The sequence below is a fragment of the Ursus americanus genome, chromosome 32 (assembly GCF_024610735.1).
Source record: "Ursus americanus isolate L20-20 chromosome 32, mUrsAme1.1.p, whole genome shotgun sequence".
Classification (NCBI taxonomy): Eukaryota; Metazoa; Chordata; class Mammalia; order Carnivora; family Ursidae; genus Ursus; species Ursus americanus.
This window is the reverse complement of record NC_142158.1, coordinates 2,458,972-2,477,444: the sequence shown is the minus strand read 5'-3', so window position 1 is coordinate 2,477,444 and position 18,473 is coordinate 2,458,972. Positions and strand designations below refer to the sequence as shown.

Here is an 18,473-nt window from a genome sequence, read left to right as displayed (position 1 = left end):
CCCACTTCGCCGCGGGGGGCGCCCTCGCGCGCTGAGGTCGGGGCCCCGAGGTGAATCTCCTCGCACAGGTGCCCCACCTGGGCCTGCTTTTCATTTTATGCGCACATAGAAGACAGGGAGATCCTGGACATCTTTGAAGCGTAGTAAATTGGCTCTTTCTGCCCTTTTCTCCCGTTTGGCTCCACGCAGGGCTGGCGATGTCCTGACCCACATTCCACCCGCCCGCGTGTGGACGGTGAGGGGACACAGAGGAAGAGAGATGGGGGTCCCCACGCGGGCGGAGGTGCTCGGAGAGGAAGGAGGTCCGCGCCAGGCGGGGTCGCTTGGTGTCGGCCGTGCGCGGTGCAGTGTGGCGGGCGGGCACCTACCCCCGTCACAAGCAGCCTTGAGAAGTGAATTTTAGTGGTGGCAGCCCCTCTCCGCTAGCCGGATCTGGGATTTTCCTGGCCAAAGACGGGGACCGAGAGAAGCCAGACTGTTTATGACACGCGGGGGCCGGTCTCCAAACAGACCCTGGCTTGCGGCGGGGATTGCAAAGTACCGGAGACTCCGGCAAAGGAAGGTTACGACCCCAATGGAATTTGTGGAAACTGAATTCACACAGGAAGGAAGGAAGGAAGGGTTGGGAAGTCTGTCATTAACGGAGTGTTGACCCACCTGCCTGGGACCCCATCACCACCGCCCCGCCTCCCTATTTCCACTGTAATGCCAGTCCTGAGCAATAGTTCCAGAAACGCTTCAAAATCAGAGAAGGAGACAAAGGGGCCGTGGTCGGTGCCATACACAGAACCCAGATAGTTTCCCCCTTTTGTTTTAGAGGCTCCTGGAGATGGAAACACATCTGCAAAAGCTTCCCAGCAGAGAAGCAATTCCACCCCATCCTTTCTCAGAGGTCCAGACAGGCGGGGGTAGGGTCTCACTCGATGGGACTGGGCGGTGGGACAGTCCCTGCCTTCCGGCTCTTTCTCACGATCTTTTCACGTTTTCAACATGAGCCCAAGCCCCAAGACTTCTGAGGGTGATGCTGATGGCATGAGGAGGTTCTGGGAAAGCGATCGCCCTGGACAATAAGAGAGTATCGTGTCTCTCAGATCCACAAATGCGGTGAGCCCTTGATTTTTAGGGCCACCCAGGTGGAGTGAGGACCGAATAACCCCCTAACATCCCAGACAGGGCCCTGGGTCAGAGCGTGGGCCTCCTTGTCTCCACCACGGTGCGCGGTTGCCAGGTTCCCGGAAGGCAGCACGTCCCATCTGGGGACCACCACATCAGGAACGGCCTGGGAAGTTAACACGGAGATTCCAGAATCTCCTTCCGCATTTTTCAGTTACGATTATCAGCTGAGTGTTGTGGCTGACACCACGGCTGTCTGGGAGGTGGCTTTGGGGTAGGCCCTCCCAGGCTCCGAGTTTACACATCTGTTCCTGGTGTGTCTCGTCCACGCGTAAGTGGAAAAGGCCATGAATACAGGAAAAATGATCATTTATGTGCAATTCAAGATAAGCATTTTATTTTAGTTTAAAATGCCAGTTAAACATTCTGTCTTTTAGACATAAAAAGGAATGTGGTGGGATTTTTGTTGTTGGTTTATTTTTTTAATTGCTGAACAAAATAACTGGTAGAAAGAAATCAAGCTTCAGCTTTAATTTTCGATGCTGCAGGATCCATCTGGAAACAGATGGGGACCGTGCGGTGTCTGGAGACGGGCATCTTGGCTCCTGTTTCTCACTCTGACCCGCCCCTCCACCCCACAGTACTGTTGGCCCCCTGTGCTTCACACTGTCCCTGGTCTGTCTCCTCCACGGCTAGGCCATCAGCTCCCCCGGAGCAGCAGCAGTGGGCTTTCCTGTGAGACCTGGGCGGGGGGGTGCACACCCCTGCCTTGGCTCAGTTCTCTCAGTCACTGGGACAGATCCCGATTCTGACTTTCACGGCATATTCCTGGCAACTACAGAGAGCTCATCCCACAAATTCCGTACTGAATGAATAAATACGTTATTTAGGTGACGCAAATAGAAGAGGGGTTAACTGAGCTTTGGTGACGGGACAGCCTGACAGAGACTCCATCCGGGATCTGTAAATGTGCAGGGCGCCCGTCCAGGGGCTGAGACTCGAACAGATGCGAGCGGGTAGCTCCAGGGTGACTGGCCCCTGGCTGGTCACCGGCTGGGCTTTCGCAGCTACAGGCCGAGCGCATGGCTAACGCCCCATCTGGTGACAGTTCAGGGTGTGCAGGGGACGTCACACGGGCTGCACTCTGTTACCTCCCTTCAGGCCCTACACCCCAGCAGGCCCTGTTTGATCTCTCCACACAGTCCTGTGCAGTGGGGGCAATACAGGCGAGGCCTGAGGCCTCTGCCGCCTGACCTTCTCCACTCCCACGGGCATTTGATGGAGCAGCTGAGGTCCTACTGTCCGGCCCTCAGGTCGCTAGGGCCCCGTGGGAGCCTGTGAGGCCGCCTGGTCAGATTTCCCCCTGCCCTCCTCTCATCACGACCCCAGCCCCGCCTGTCCCCGCTCTCAGCCCCGGGCGGGAAGGTAAGCGCCATCAGTGAGGTTAGGGCTAGAGACTACCATGAGCCCAGGGCACGTGGGTGGCCAAGTTGGCTGGTGTCTGACTCTTGATCTCAGGGCTGTAAGTTCAAACCCTGTGTTGGGCTCCACACTGCTTAGAAAAAAAGAATACAGTGAGTTTGTTTTTGCTTTTCTTTTTTTCCTTTTGAAAAACAGAGTCATGTGGGACACAGGGTTCCCAGTGTTCAACTCCCTCCCCCAAATGCAATCAGAGTTAGCAAATGCTTACATGTCTTTCCACAGACGCTGAAGGAACGTACGAGAAGCTATCTACGTAGCTAAGTGTATTTTCATGTATCTGGTTCCTCACTGTAGGTTCTGTGAAAAGCTGCTTCTAACAATAGACCTTGGATCTTTTAGGTTTTCACCTTGTGCTTCTCTTCCCCCTTTCAAGCCTGCTAAAGATTCTATCTTACGGATTTACCGTATTTTCTGTAACTGTTCTCCTGTCCATGGGCCTTTAGGGGCTTTCCAGTCCTTGACGTTACAAATAACGCTAGAGTGGCTATCTTCTGTACATTTGGGGGGCACATGTAGGGTACCTGTAGCATGAATTCCTGGAAGCGCAGTGGCTGGGTTAATTTTGATATATTTGGCCAAATTGTGCTCCATTAAGTGTTGTGCAAGATTTGGGGGAGTTGAGAGTGAAGTGAACTGACCCTTTGTGGTCAGGGAGGAAAATATATCAGGTTTCCCAGAGACTGACGTTTACTTAGAGGAAAGACAATTCTCAGAGAAAGTGTCATTTGTTCAAATGGCCCAGCATTGCTATGGGCACATTTTGGAGCAGGGAAGACGTACAGATCCTTGCCGGTGGGTAGAAGAAAGCCACGTCTCAGAAACATGTAGGTCTCTGGGGGTGACTGTAAGACAAATAAAGGATGTGCTGCTACCCCTGACCCTCCCCCTGCAGACCTTCCCACTCTCCTTGTTCCTGTACCTGGAAGGGGCCTGCGCCTTCTCTCTTCCTCCCAGGAGTTGCCCACGTGTCCCCTTCGCAGCCTTCATGGAGTCTTCGTGTCCACAGAAGCCTGGTAAGGCCAGGGACTCGGAACGCCTCTTCCTTGGGCGGTCAGGTTCCACATAGCATCTGAGGCTGGACCCAGTGTCAAGTCCCAGGGGGCCTGCCAAGCTCCATCTGAGATGAGTCCAGACCTGCCTGCCGAGAGTGGGGGGCTGGGGTGGGGGTTGCGTGAGGAGAGGAGGGCAGTCTGCTTCCCCTCTGCCTGCTGCTCCCCCTGCTTGTGCTCGCTCCCTCTCTTTCTGTCAAATAAATAAATAAAATCTTTTAAAAAATTAAAAAAGAATTTAAAAAAGAACATTTGCTCCTGTTCTTCCCCTTTCTTTCCTCTTCTTCTCAAGGCCACACCTTAATTACATTTTATTGGATACAGAGCCAAACAACTGACTTAGAAATGGGAATTTTAGGCCCAGACAAGGTCCCGGGGGAATGAAGCCATCCGGAAAGGAGGGGAGCTAACAAGTGGTTAAGCGGCAGACAAGGGAGAGTGGGACGACGTCCAGAGGATGAGGGGCTCTGAACACTTTCTTGCTGGCGAAAGGTCACCGTTCAGTGATTTCACCCTGGACGGCAACATGGCCGCATCTGCGTTTCTCAAATGACAGCTGTTTGTGCAAAAGACGGCTTGGGAAAAGATGACAGTTCAGTTCAACGGTCGGGAGAAGCGTGAGGGCATCACCTTCGTGGACCCGAAGAGACACGGAATGGCTTTACGGAGCACTGGCTTCAGTCAGACTCATTTATCCCTTCAGCGTACGTGGACGAGGGCCTCCCTCATCCATTAGCTCTGGGGTTCTACACCATCTACGAGTCTTGGGGGTTCAGTCACAATTAAGACAGACATACGCCTCCCATTCCTGTATGGGGAGATAACAGTAAAACCAGAATAACACACTAGATAGTTTCAGGTATGATGGACGTACCCACTTGATGATTCAGGGGCCAGTGCTCTGAGGAGATGGTTTTGAGGTTAGCCTAAAAATGGAAAAGCCAAGCGCGTGAAGACTCCTGAGCCGTGAAGCAGAAGGAGTAGGAACGCAAGGGCCTCGAGACAAAATTCCCTTGGGTCAGTGAAGGGATAATTGCGAAGAAGCTGGTGTTTCTAATACATACAGGAAGGTAGAATTGACAGAATGTAGTGGAAAACTGAAAGCAGATGATGACGAGGGACAGAGAAGTCCTCAGGTCTCTGGCTTGGGCCAGTGTATGGATGGTGGTGCTTTAAAATTTTTTTTTTTAGTAAAGATTTTATCTATTAATTTGAGAGAGAGCACAAGCAGGGGGAGGGGCAGAGCGAGAGGGAGAAACAGACTCCCCGCTGAGCAGGGAACCGGATGGGGGACTCTTGGGGGTCATGACCTGAGCCAAAGGCAGCCGCTTAACTGACTGGGCCACCCAGGCGTCCCAATGGTGGTACTTTTCTCCAAGACTGATATTCTTCACTAAAGCAGGTTTGGGGAAAGAAATTATTAGGTTCTTGCCATGTCCTATTAGTTCTGAAATGCTCGTGGGATGTGCAAGTGGAGATAGCCGTGAGGGATTATGGATAAAGGTTGGACTCAGGAGAGATGGCCCTCCAGAGTATCGATAGTGCTTGTGATGAAGCAAAGTGAAATAAACGGTCTCGGGCTGGACCACTCAATACAGTAGCCCCCAGCGACAGGTGGCTCTAAGGTATTTGAAATGTGCTATGAAACGGGATGTGTTATAGGTGTAAAACAGACACCGTATTTCAAACGCTTAGCACAGGGAAAAGAAGGTAAAACACCTCATTAATAAGTTTTGTATTGATTACTTGCTGAATTGATAGTATTTTGGATATATTGTTAAATAAAATACAGTATTAAATTAATTTCACTTGTTTCTGTTTGCTCTTTTTAACGTGACTACTAGAACATTTAAAATTGTAAGTATGATGCACATCTCTGTTGGGGAGCACAGGTGTAAGGTAATTGTTCTGAGCCTCTTGTGAGCAGGGGATCACATTTATAGAACAATTTACATGCAATCTAAGAATGGTCACAGCTGGGGCGCCTGGGTGGCTCAGTCGTTGGGCCTCTGCCTTCGGCTCAGGACGTGATCCCGGCGTTCTGGGATCGAGCCCCACATCAGGCTCCTCTGGTGGGAGCCTGCTTCTTCCTCTCCCGCTCCCCCTGCTTGTGTTCCCTCTCTCACTGGCTGTCTCTCTCTCTGTCAAATAAATAAATAGAATCTTAAAAAAAAAAAAAAAAAAAAAGAATGGTCACATCCCCCCACAATTAGCATGAGAGAAGAAGTGGCCCAAGGACAGAACCTCAGAGAACACTCATCGAGAAAGATGGAGAAAAAGTGGGGACACAAAGGACCCTGAAGAGTTCAAAGAGAACTAAATGGTGCTGTCTAAACCCAAGGAAGAGATCATTCACGTGGGGGGGGGGTGCGGGGGGTATTTCAAAAACTGTAACCCTAAGTAAGAAAAAATATAGAAGTTCCCATTGGATTTTACAGTTTTAAGGAGATCATAGTGGCCTGAATGAAGGCAGTTTCAATGACATGCCACACGCAGGTGTCCTGCTACGTAGCTTGTGGGCTGAAGGAAGGCTGGACATTCATGTACATTTCTCTTTCTGGCACTTGGCAGTAGAGATAAGGCTGAAAATGTGCCAATTTCTTGAAAGTGGAATTAGGGAATTAGCTCAAGGAGAACGTTACATCTGTGTGTATACAGAGTTTGCTGTTAATTAATGAACAATCATGACTTGATCTAATATCCACATTTTTTCCAGACTTCTGATTTTTACAGACACAATCTCCTTTAACAGGTGACTAAGAAACCAAATAAAATCCACACTTTCTTCAATGTTTGAAGTCTCTTTTCCTCCATAGAAGGTCTCTTGCTTTTCTTTTTAGATTGTTATTAGTTTACTAATATACTTTATTTTTTACAGCACTTTCAGATTTGAAGAAAAATCGAGCGGGAAGTACATAGGTTCCAGTAAATAACGTCATTCTTCCTCCTGCATAGTTTCTCCTATTCCTAACATGACTCATTAGTGTGGGACATTTGTTAGAACAGGTGAACCAGTATTGATACATTATTATTATTGACTGAAGTCCATAGTTAACCCTAGGGTTCACTCCTTGTGTTATACATTCTATGCGTTTTGACAAACGTATAATAACATGTGTCCACTATTCTAGTATCCTACAGAGCAGGAATTGATGCCAACAGATTTGTTGAAGGAGCTAAGTCTTTTATCCTACATCATTTCCCACATTGTTGATTAATTCAATTGCATCTTCTTGGTGTCCCTTGACATATTTCTTGATTTGCTCGATTTCTTGTAAACTGGTAATTAGAGGTAGAGGCTCACTCAGATTCAGGTTCCAATATTTCAACAATGAAATTGGAGACGTACTGTGTGCGTCACTTTATGAGGGGCGTAATGTCTGACTTTCCCATTTTTAGTCATCAATAGTAACGTTAATACATGGGCTCAAATGTCACATACATAACATATATCTTGTGTATATAATCATATATTGATACATAAAATTGATATGCAAAATAAACTTAGACAACATCATTAAAAGAATAAACAAAAGCAAACAAAATATTAATTATCAAATGAGCGCCTTGGAGAAAAATCAAAAGCATACCCTCAGACTCATAAAAATGGGAATTTTGAATGACCTGTTTCTTAGGTTCTGCAAAAACTGCTCTCTAGTTTAAAATTCTACCCTTAAATACTCTCTAGTTACAGAGCATTACAATAAATAATCTGCATTTAACATAAGGAGTAAGAAAAAGAGACTCTAAAGGAAGCAAGAGAAAAGAATGGTAAATGGAAACACGAGCTTAGCTGGAATACAGCAAATCTAGTCCGTCATTTGAAAAAAAAACTAAAATAGCCAATCATCAGTCAAATGTAAGAAAGAAAGAAGATGAAGAAAGCACAAAGAAGAAGCAAAATGAGTTAGTGGATGTTATTTTAAGATTTTGGAGATGTGGTGGGTATTTTTTGAAGAATTAACTGGTGTTTGATTTTCCCGCGCCTGCACTCCATCCGGTCGGAGCAGTAGCCACAGGTGGTAGAACCTTCGCTCTAGACGCTGGGGACGCAGTAAGTTTCAGCATTTTGTACAGACCGTGCCTGAGCACCCAGGAAGCTCCCATTCCAGGAAGGAGAAAAACAAACGAGTAACTTACCGTACTTTCTGGAGGACGTGGTGTTTGTGAGGAAGATAGGACGGGGAGCGGGAGGCCGGGCAGGCAACATTTCAGCTACGCGTCTGAAGAAGGAACATTTGAGTTGAGACCTGAGTTAGTGCCGAGTCTGGGGCAGGAGCCGGAGGGAAGGGATGCTGGAAGGTGGACCAAGGGTCTCCATGAGCAGCAGTGACAAGGGTACAACAGAGGTGCCAACGTTTCTCAGATCTTTTCGCAGGTAAGAAGCTCCGGGTTTGTAAACAGAACAAGCAATATACAAACCAAGGAAGAGGGTGGGAGAGAACATCTCGAATACTAAGTGAATGCTCTACCGCTCGAGCTAACGCCCCGTTGCCAGCCCACAGGCAGACCAACCGCACCCCACTCACTTTCCTGGTTACCGGGGCCGCCGGGATCTTTGGGCCTCAGGCGCCAGCCAGGACCAGAGGGAGGACGGACATTATCAGCCACTGGAGTGTAAGGAATGAGGACTCCCTTGGAAAGCCTAGTCCCCACTTCCCGATTTCACTTCCTTGATCTCCTGAAGTAAAGAGAACACAGTCCAGATGTGGACACAGCACATCTGTTCCAGCCAGTGATCATTACCCGTCACCGCAGGCACGGCTGCCCACGACCGCGGTGGGAAGCCTCTCCCAGCCCAGGGCCCCAAGCCCTCCGTGTCACGACCCTGGGCCAGGCCCCTGGGAAGCCCCATTCCCATTTTCTAGAGAAGCCCCAGAAAACCCAACACCTGATTCTGTTCCCCTTCCTGAAGGTGAAGCCTGTAGCCCAGGATAGGGACAAGAGGAGCAGCTGGAAGACAAATTTGAGGCCAGTGGGTCTAAGTGACAACACAAGCCTTGCTTGGTTTGATGGAGTGACAGTTTTTAGGAAAGGCGACGCCGGCGTCAGTCCCTTCCCGGTCCTGAGTATCTGTGGGGGTAGCAAGTCTGAAATAATAGTTTGCCTTTAGCCTGAAAGAATGGCCAGATTTTCCCCTCTTCTCCTTTCTAAGTGCAGTAGACACTCTTCCACTTTTCTCTCCAATTCTGGATATAGAATCAATGCACTTGACCTTAGTATTTCGTCTATCACGGAGGTCCGAGGATCCCATTTAAAGATCTCGCTCTCCTTGCCTCCATTTCAAGTCTGATCAACCCCCGCGTGGTCCCCTGTTCCACGTCTGTAGTGGCGATTTCTCAGCTTTCTCAGGACGCCCGTTCCTGAAGCTGCACGCAGCGCTTTCTCCTGTAGGGCTCAGGCAGCCAGGAAGAGCTTTGGTGGAGCCGGTATTGTGTCTGCAGAGTTTTAATTTTATCCCGTAGAGTCATTCCTGAAGCCTTGCTTAGCACCAGGGATGAGGCCAGGGACCTCCCAGACTCTGCAGCACCAGGACCGACCTACTGAGCAATCACTGTGCCCAGAGCCTTTTCTAGATGCTGTACGTGTACTGATGCAGGGAACAGACCCAGAGAGAGCCCACCGTCTCCACTGCCTTATGAACACGCTTACGAACACTTCCTGCCGCAGACCTCAAGACTCCCGTGGCCAAAAGGGAAAACAAATGGAGGCTACACATTGCTCTTTGAATTCTTCCCTCTCCATCCCCAACCCCTTTTCTCTTGGACCACTTGGCAACCACATCTTCCTTACGGTGGTCTAGACCTTCTGTTGGGCAGGCCAACGGAAGAGGGCCCCTTCCCTTGTCATCTCAGTGAAGACTAAGTTGGCTCAATTATCCGAGAGTGGTAGTGGATTCCAAGCTTGTTCCCCACCCAAGCTGGATTCTTGGTTAAGATAGGAACATAATTATTTCCTCTAAGTATAACTAACATCAGGTAGGGGTTTTGTTTAATTAGCATTTGATGAATGGAGGAATGGTATTCAAGTCATTAGAAGCCTTGTAGGAGAGAGTAATTTGAGATCAGTGAAGACTGGACAGTGAATAAGTAGCTTGAGCCTGAGGGGTGCCTGGGGGGCCCAGTCAGCTGAGTGTCCACCTCTTGATTTTGGCTCAGGTCCTGATCTCAGGGTCATGAGGTCAAACCCTGCATCGGGCTCCTCCTTTCAGCAAGGAATCTGCTTGAGATTCTCTTCCTCTGCCTCTTCCTCTATCCCTCCCCCCACCCTCTCTCTAAAATAAACAACAAAAAATTTTTAAAAAAATCTTGAGCCTGACAAATCCACAGGAATCCCTATGCATGAGGAGGAAATGCGGTTGGGGAAGAGGAGGAGGGCATGATCCGTAGCGTGACTGGCGGTGCAGGCATTGGCCTCCGGCCTTCTGGAACTGCAGGTGGTTTGGGGCAGCTTCAGGGCAGGGTCCTCCTTCCTGCTCCCAGTTTCTGAGGAGTGCACCCCTAAGAATGCGGTTCTCAGATGAGAAACAAATTCAACAATGTGCATTATTCCTGCATAACATTTATTGGGTTCATTTACAAATAGCGAAATAGAAAAGCACATTTAATCAATAAATTTTTTTTCTACCATAATCACTCTAGGGCAACGTTGAGAGGGATCAAGTGGTGTCAAAGGGAGAGATTTGGGAGGTGGAGAAGAGAAAAAAAGTTTGAAGAGAGGGACAAACCCTGGCAGCAGCCCTAAGGACCTGCAGGATCTCCCAGAATCCAGCGGAGGGCCCGATGCCCCCTTCAGCACGGCTCTGCTAGGGCCGGCGGGGCCCAATGCCACGTGACTTGAGGTTCCCATAGACCCTCACGCTGCTTCTTAGTAAAATGGGGTCGTGTTGCCATTTCAAAAATATATTTTAAAAATGAGGTTCCTTTTGGGAGTTAGAGGAAAACCTGGTTCCCATTATATTTTGAGCACGTTTTCAGAAAATTCAGGGAGATGAGCAAAGCACCGGACCTCGCCCCCTTGTGAGGCCGATCTGACGGCAGTCAACCTGCCAGCCCGCAGGGGAGCCAACTCTCAGAGAATCTGATAGAAGACATATTGACATCTGCTGCCTGACCATGCGTTGTCACTGTGAATAAAAGACTAAAACAATAGCATGATAAAAATAATAAAATTTAATATTTATACAATATAATATGTAACTTTATTAAAAAGGAATAAACATTAAAACATCATAAAATCCAGACCTTCTGCGCGTGCCTCCTGACACAATTCTCAGGCTGTGCCTCACACTTGCTACCCCTAAAGGAGAAAGTTTGATTTTCCCAGACACACAACATTTTTTATTAATTTTGAGCTGAGACCCCAAAACCTGTGTTTTTAAAAGACATTTTTAAAAAGACGTTATTTATTTACTTGACAGAGAGAGAGAGAGAGCGCGCAAGTAGGCAGAGCGGCAGCAGGGGGAGGGGAAGAAGCAGGCTCTCTGCTGAACAGGGAGCCCCGCACGGGGCTCGATCCCAGGACCCTGAGATCATGATCTGGGCTGAAGGCAGACGCTTCACCGACTGAGCCACCCAGGCGCCCCTCTAAAAGACATTTTGACCCATTTGTTCCTTTTTTTTCTTTTTTTGTATGTCACATTTCAGGTGTTTTTTTTTTTTCTTTTCTTTCCTTTCCATTTTAAACCAGCCCGGAAGTACACGGGGGGGAACGCTGAGCTAAAGAGAGGTCCGCCTGGTGCACGTCCCCCGAAGCCCGTGCAGCCCGGAATCGGGGGAGCCTGTAAAAGCTGGAGAATGCGGGCGTCGATCCCGCTACCTCTCGCATGCTAAGCGAGCGCTCTACCGCCTGAGCTAATTCCCCCTGACGTCCTGGCTCTTTAGCCTATTTCTATCACCTTGACGCAAATTTCATTCCAGTGCCACTTGCGTTTCCGGGTTGTTCCACCCTTAGGAAACCTCACTCCACCAACGCAGAGCTTGTCAGAGACAGCCTGGGACCCGGAAGGCACCCAGCACCCCTGCTTGGGGAGGGGAGGGGATGGGAGGGGGCAACCCCCTGCGGGAGAGCTCCTTCTCTGCTGCAACCGGCCTCTGGGGGTTAGATGAGCCGGACGGGGTCCCTCGTGAGCACAGTTCCTCCAGTGCTCTGTTGAGCGCATCGCACTTCAATACCACCTTCCGCGGCCCACCCCACAAACCCGGGAATAAACCCAGATATCTTTCCACTTACTGTTCCTTCAAATAATTCATCTTTTATCTCGTTTCTATTCTATTAGTTGTTTAATTGTGTCTCCATTAGGGCAGTTGAGATTCTCCTGTTATCGATTTCTTCCTTGAGTTTCGGGCTTACCTACTGAATTCTAGGTCACTAAATCTACAATGCTTTTTTTTGAAGAAGTGACGGCACTGGGGAACTCATTCATGGTGATTTATTTTACGGTGGCCCATATTGTGATGCCTATTTTTTAAAATATGGACATGATTGAAGCATAATTTATACACAACAACATGCACACACTTCAGTGAATTTTGACAAATGTATACACGCAGGTGACCACCGCCACAATGAGGACATAGGATCGTTTCGTCCCCTGCGTTTGCTAGAGTCGCCGTGACAAGTACCAGAAGCTGGGCGGCTCGAAACAAACACGCGCGGTCTTCGTCCTGGAGGCCAGACGTCTGGAGTCCAGGCTTCCGACGGCGCACGCTCCGTCTCTCCTTGGTTCTTGCTCTTGAATTTCCCTGGCTTCTCTCGCGCGTGTTTGGAGATCGCGCCCAGCCTTGTCGCCTGCGCGCGTTGTGCATCGTTTTTACTGCTGGCGAGCGTGGCCCAGCGACCGCGGCTGGCCTTTGGTCTTGTCCGGAGCAGGTGTCTGAACAAACCAGCGCCGGGACTATTCGAGCCGAGCTTGCGTCGTCCAGCCCGGTGCGTAAACTCCCGTGTTGAGTCCTAGGGCTTTCCCGAAGTCTCGATTTGTTCATCTCTGGATTTGTCCTCTTTCCTCACCACGAGGGCCACCCAGCCCAGGCTGCAGCACCGTCGGGGGCCCTGAGCTACGAAAACCCTCGGCGAATAGAGAAAACGTTCTCCTTTTACCAACAAGAAAGCCGAGGAGTGACAGGACTTCTCTAACTTTACCCAAGCTAAGAGAAGTGGGGTCCGACACCGAGTTTGCTCTGTCAGTGGCAGGACCCGCACGGGTACGACCCCCTAACCCACCACAGGGACTGAGGTGTCGGGAGGCGCGCGGGGCTCGGCTGACCTGGGGCTGGGTGTCCTGTGGGGTTCGCGCCTGGCCCCGCACGTGCGGAGTCGGGGAGCGGCAGCGATCGCCGCAGCCTTCACCCCTTGGTGGGGGGGGGGCGGCTAGGGAGGTCTCCCAGGCCGATCGCCGAGGGGCGGCTCTGCGCGCGGGAAGAACAGGGAATCCAGGTGACAGCACGGGAGCTGGGGCGCCGAGAGGCCTCCGTCCCCGCTGCCCTTCTGCTTCCCAGGCCCTGCTCCCGGCGCGCTGAAAACTGCAACGGTCCGTGTAAAGCCCGCAGAGGGCTCGGGGTCCCTGTCAGCGTCTCTCTCAAGGCCCCCCGACCGGTCTGAGAGAGTGGGGGGGGGGGTCTCCTGGCTGTCCAGGGATTTCAGCGAGTGCCCCAGGCTGAGGGTCTGCCTGCCTGCCTTCCTTCGTTCCCGTCTTTCCTTCCCTCCTTCCTTCCCCTTCCTTCCTTCTCAGCACTATTATTGCTATTATTATTGAAGGACAGTTGACAGACAACGCTGTGTTCACTTCCGGTGTAGCACCTAGTGATTCCACAATTCTAGACACGTTCCTCAGTGCTCATCCTAAGTGTGGTCACCATACAACATTATTACACTATTATTCACTATATTCCCTATGCTATACTTTTAATCTCTATGACTTATTTATTTTATAACCAGAAGTTTGTACCTCTTAATCCCCTTTATCTATTTCATCACCCCCACTCCTCTGTACCCACTAGTTTATTCTCTGCATTTATGAGTCTGTTTCTTGTTTTGTTTTGCTTTTTGTTGTCGTTGGTTGTTTTTTTAATTCCACATGTAAGTGAATCATATATTTGTCTTTCTCTGTCTGACTTATTTCACTTAACATAATACCCTCTAGGTCCATCCATGTTGATACAAATGGTAAAGGTCTCATTCTTTTGTGTGTGTGTGTGGCTAATATTCCATCGCGTGTATATACGCGTCACATCTTCTGTATTCACGCACCTGGTGATGGCCGCTTGGGCCGCTTCACACCTTGGCTGTTGTAGATGCTGCTGCCGAGAGCACAGGGCTGCAGATATCTTTTCAATTAATGTTTTCATTTTCTTTGGGTCATGGAATTACTGGATCATACAGTATCTCTATTTTAATTTTTTGGGGGAGCCTCCATTGTGTTTGCCCCAGCGGCTACACAGTTTACATTCCCACCAACGGCTCACTGGGGTTCCCTTTTCTCCACATCCTGGTCACCCTGCCTCATGTTCGTTTTTGTTTTTCTGACAACTTAAAAATATTTGTTTCAGTTTTTTTTCAGGTTCCAAGGTGTTTGACCCGTGTGTGTGTGTGTGGGGGGGGTCACTGGGTTTGGTCACCAAGTTCAAAATTCGGAGGCAAGGAGAGGAAGAGCTTTTCTCTGCGTCCTGCACTTTCATGGGAGAAATTCGCAGGCAAACAGATGAAGATGCGGAAACGCATCAACATTCCAGGTGCTCTCGAGATTCTGGAACAGTCGTGGGACACTGGCACACGGGAAAGCATACTCATTCCACGCCCCAAGTTGGTGCCGAGTGTACAACGCGCAGCATTACGACTGAGCAATAAAGTAACTGCTGCTCCTCGGCTTCGAGGGCGGGACGGCTCCGCTCGATGGCGCCGCGACCGCGCGGGTTTCTGGACTGTTCCTCCCTCTGACTTTTCCTTCCCCTTTCTGGGCGTCAGCTGGCAGACCAGATGCCAGGCACAGGAGGATATGCGTTTTCTCGACTCCTTTTCTCGCGGCTTTCTTTCCTGTGCTCTTTCCGCCTCTGCCCAGGGCTGGGCCCGCAGTGGGTCTCGGAGGAGGAGGGAGGGGGAGAGGGAGGAGGAGGGGGAGGAGGGAGGGGGAGAGGGAGGAGAGGGAGGAGGGAGGGGAGAGGGAGAAGGAGGGGGAGGGGAGGGGAGGAGGGAGGGGAGAGGGAGAAGGAGGGGGAGGGGGAGGGGGAGGAGGGAGGGGAGAGGGAGAATGAGGGGGAGAGGGAGGAGAGGGAGGAGGGAGGGGAGAGGGAGAAGGAGGGGGAGGGGGAGGGGGAGGGGGAGGGGGAGGAGGAGGGGGAGAGGGAGAAGAAGGGGAGGGGGAGAGGGAGGAAGAGGAGGGAGGGGGAGAGGGAGGAGGAGGGGGAGGCGGCGGCGGCAGGGGCGGGGGAGTGCCAGGCCGAGCGTGTGCTCCGGGTGCCGGAGGATTGGCGAGGGCGTTTGCACCGAGGGGCGGTGCCTAGACCTCTGCAAGCCGACGCGCTCGGACAGGCCGGGCTGTGACAAGGGGATTGGAGAGACAGAGGCAAGTCCGAAAGTCACGAGAAGAGACAGGACACGAGCAGAGTGGTCCAGGCACCGAGGGGCGCACCTGTCGTAAGAGCAAGGCAGCGGGCTGACCTCCTTCCTTTACTCCGTAAATCCGCCACGGCCACCGTGCCACGAGGTCCTGGGTCCCGTGGGTGTGCCTGGGCGTCGCACGGCCCTACCACGCCCCTGGCGGCCAGCCCCATTCATTACCCAAGACCCCAGACGCTTCCGAAACCGAATCCCAGTGAGCTCCTGTGCGGGAGACCGGGCCCGCCAGGCGGAAACACGCAGGCGGCGGGTCTCTACGCCTTCTCTTGGGAGCAGAGCGGGTCCACCTCGTCCCACCGCGACATCCGCGGAGCTCCCTGCGGGTCTGCCTCAGTCTGAACTTAAAGGCGGAGTCTTTCTGTGCTCAAGGCGTCCATGGACTTAACCTGTTTCAAGAAGAAATGCTGACACAAAGACTGCAGTGGGACGTGTTTGTCCAAAGTGACTTTTGCAAATAGAAATATGGGCGTGCTTTCCCGAACTTGGTAAAAATGGGGGTAGAGATAAAATTCTGCCTTTAAGGGAAAATGGGTGGAGAACCCAGTGGGAATTGTGCAAGAAGCCGCGTGTAGAGGAGCAGGTGGAGGGCGAGGGGCGATAATTTCGACTTCCGCCAGTTATTCGACGGGAATAAGCTCTGGAAGCAAAGGGGGAGGGAGGCAAAGGAACGGGCCAGAGGAAGGATGCAGTGTGGTGAGGTTGTGTTTTAAATGAGATGGTCAGGAAAACCCGAGGTCATGAAACACCTAAGCAGGTGACATTTGAACTTTCCTTGCGTGGTACTGTATTTTAACTCAAATTTCGGGCTTAGAATGAACTGGGGATCATAACTTCTTCCAAGCTCCAAGATGAATTCAAAGAGAAAACTCCCTTTCAAAGTATTTGGAATAATATTGATCTTTAATATGTAGCTAGGGAGAGGGGGGTCCACACAGCATTCGGCCGGTTAGCTCAGTTGGTTAGAGCGTGGTGCTAATAACGCCAAGGTCGCGGGTTCAATCCCCGTACGGGCCAAAAGTGCTTTTTGTCCCCACTTCATAAAAAATGCTGTGTTCTAAAAACCCCTAAGAGATTAAGAAAGTAGATAAATGTATGCCCGTTAATCTTGACAGGGTGTAGAGCGGTCAGCTGTGCTTTTGTGCTCGTGATTTCTTGTCCTGGGAGGATCAGATGAGAAGGGAATTTAAAAGACATGAGATTCCAGAAGGGAACTGAAATCGGGGGCAATGTGAAAAACAGAAACGATGGGCTTTCTCATCTTCTTACATTTCCCAAGATATCCAGAGATTCCTCAAGGATGACTAGCTTCTCAGGTGATTTTTTTCTAGTTACACACCTGCTTACTTGCAGATAGCTGTCTGTCCTTGGCTTGAGCAGGGCAAAAGCGCCTTTCAGGGCAACTCAGGCCCCAGCCTTCGCCCCCTTCTTCACTCCAATTTCCTCTTTTTTTCTCACACTCAACTCCAGGGGGGCTGGCCTTAAGGAGATGTTTCATACAGATCTCCCAAACTTTCACGGCCCTTTGCCTGACCAGTTACTTGTTAGACCCAAAACCATTTTCCAGGAGGCATCTTGTCCCTGATGCCTTTCCCAGTTTTCTGAGGTTGGGGTGTTCCTTCCACAGCTCCCAGAGATCCAGGAGAACCTCTCTTCTGTGGCATTTACCGAGTTGTGAATGTCTGTAGCTCGGCCATCTTTCCCGTGAGATTGTAAGGGCCTTGGGGGCAGGATGCTCACTGCCTAGTGCTAAGTACTTTTCAAAGTCTGCATGATGATAGAAGAACAAAAGAAATGTGTGCAGGCCTGAAGGAGAGAGTGTGGCTGGTGCTTCAAATGGACCTCCCAGGCCTGTGGGATCATGCTATCTGAACACAGCGCACTGAGGTCCAGTGGGGGGTGGACTACGGGACATGGCGATTGTCCCACTTCTCTGCGTTTCCTTCTGGTATCATTTTTGTTGTCTCACAATTTGGCTAACTCTTTTCTAGTCCTTCTGCTAACAAGGGTTCCTCTGTTTTACCTTCAAATGAGGATGTATTTCTTTCACCTTTAAGTCCGAAGGATAGTTTTGCTCTACTTAGCCTTCTGGGGTTAACGGGTCTTTTCTTTCAGCATTTAATAAATGACATGTCATTTCTTTATGGTCCTTATGGTTTCTGATGAGAAATGCATAATCATTCAGATTGTAGTTTCCCTTTTGTTTCTGTCTTGACAATTTCAAGGATTTTCCCCCCTATTGTTTCCAGGAGCATAATTGTGATATGTCTGGGTGTGGATTTATTCAGGTATATCCTGCTTGAGGTTTGCCGAACTTCTTGAATCCGATTTATGTCTTTTGTCAAATTTGGGAATTTTTCAGCCAGTAAGAATTCGATTTTCTTGTTTTCAAGAATCTCTTTCTCCTCTCCTGGGCCTCCAATGATGTCAATAGAATTTCTTTGTTATTTTCCTATTTGTCCCTGAGACTCTGTCCATCTTTTAAAAGACACTTTCCTCTCTGTCGTTTAGATTGGGTCATTACTATTGTTCTATCTTCATATTCACTGAATTTTCCTCAGTCATCTCCTGCTGCTGAGAAAATCCAGTGTTTTTGTTCATAAGTTTGGTTAATACACTTTCCAGCTCTGAAATTTCAATGGATTTACATCTTCAGATGATTTGTTAAGATGTTCTAACATTCCATTCATTTCAAAGATTTCTCGCCCCGAATTCTTGGACATTTAGTCATCACGGCTTTAAAGTGTTTGTCAGATGATTCTAACATCTGTGTCATCCTAGAATTGGTATCTGTAGATTCTCTCCTTCCAGTGATGTAGGACTTTCTTGATTGTTCATCTGCTGATTAGTTTCGGACTATAACCTGGCCATTGATATGTTATTAAGACTTCGTGTCTCACTTAAGTCTTAGGGAGAATGCTGCCGGTTTTATTTTTATAGGCGCTTTGCCTTGTGTTCAGGTTCCCAGCCCCAAGCAGCCTTCTAAGTTGTGGTTTCAAGGTCCATTCCGTGTTCAAAGCCTTTACAATGCGATTTGGAGGTCTCTGGAGTGTGTGCAGCCCTGCGGCCAGTGTAGACTTGGGCAGTGGGCTACCACAGCAATTCTCAAAGTCTGCGCTGTGTTGTTTAAGCTCAGAGACTTTTGCTCACTGCTCCAGAGTGCCTTCGAGAACTTATAAATAACTTCACGTGTTGGCTTTCCGTGTGTCTTCCCCAATA

At 49.8% G+C, this 18,473-nt stretch overlaps 2 non-coding genes across 2 annotated transcripts; one reads left to right on the top strand and one right to left on the bottom strand.

Moving 5' to 3' along the window:
* Positions 1-11,434: 11,434 nt before the first annotated feature.
* On the bottom strand, positions 11,435-11,507 carry TRNAA-AGC (transfer RNA alanine (anticodon AGC)). Its single transcript has one exon. It is a non-coding gene; the product is annotated as a tRNA-Ala (tRNA).
* A 4,690-nt stretch (positions 11,508-16,197) lies between these two features.
* TRNAI-AAU (transfer RNA isoleucine (anticodon AAU)) lies at positions 16,198-16,271 on the top strand. The gene has a single exon. It is a non-coding gene; the product is annotated as a tRNA-Ile (tRNA).
* Positions 16,272-18,473: the final 2,202 nt, after the last annotated feature.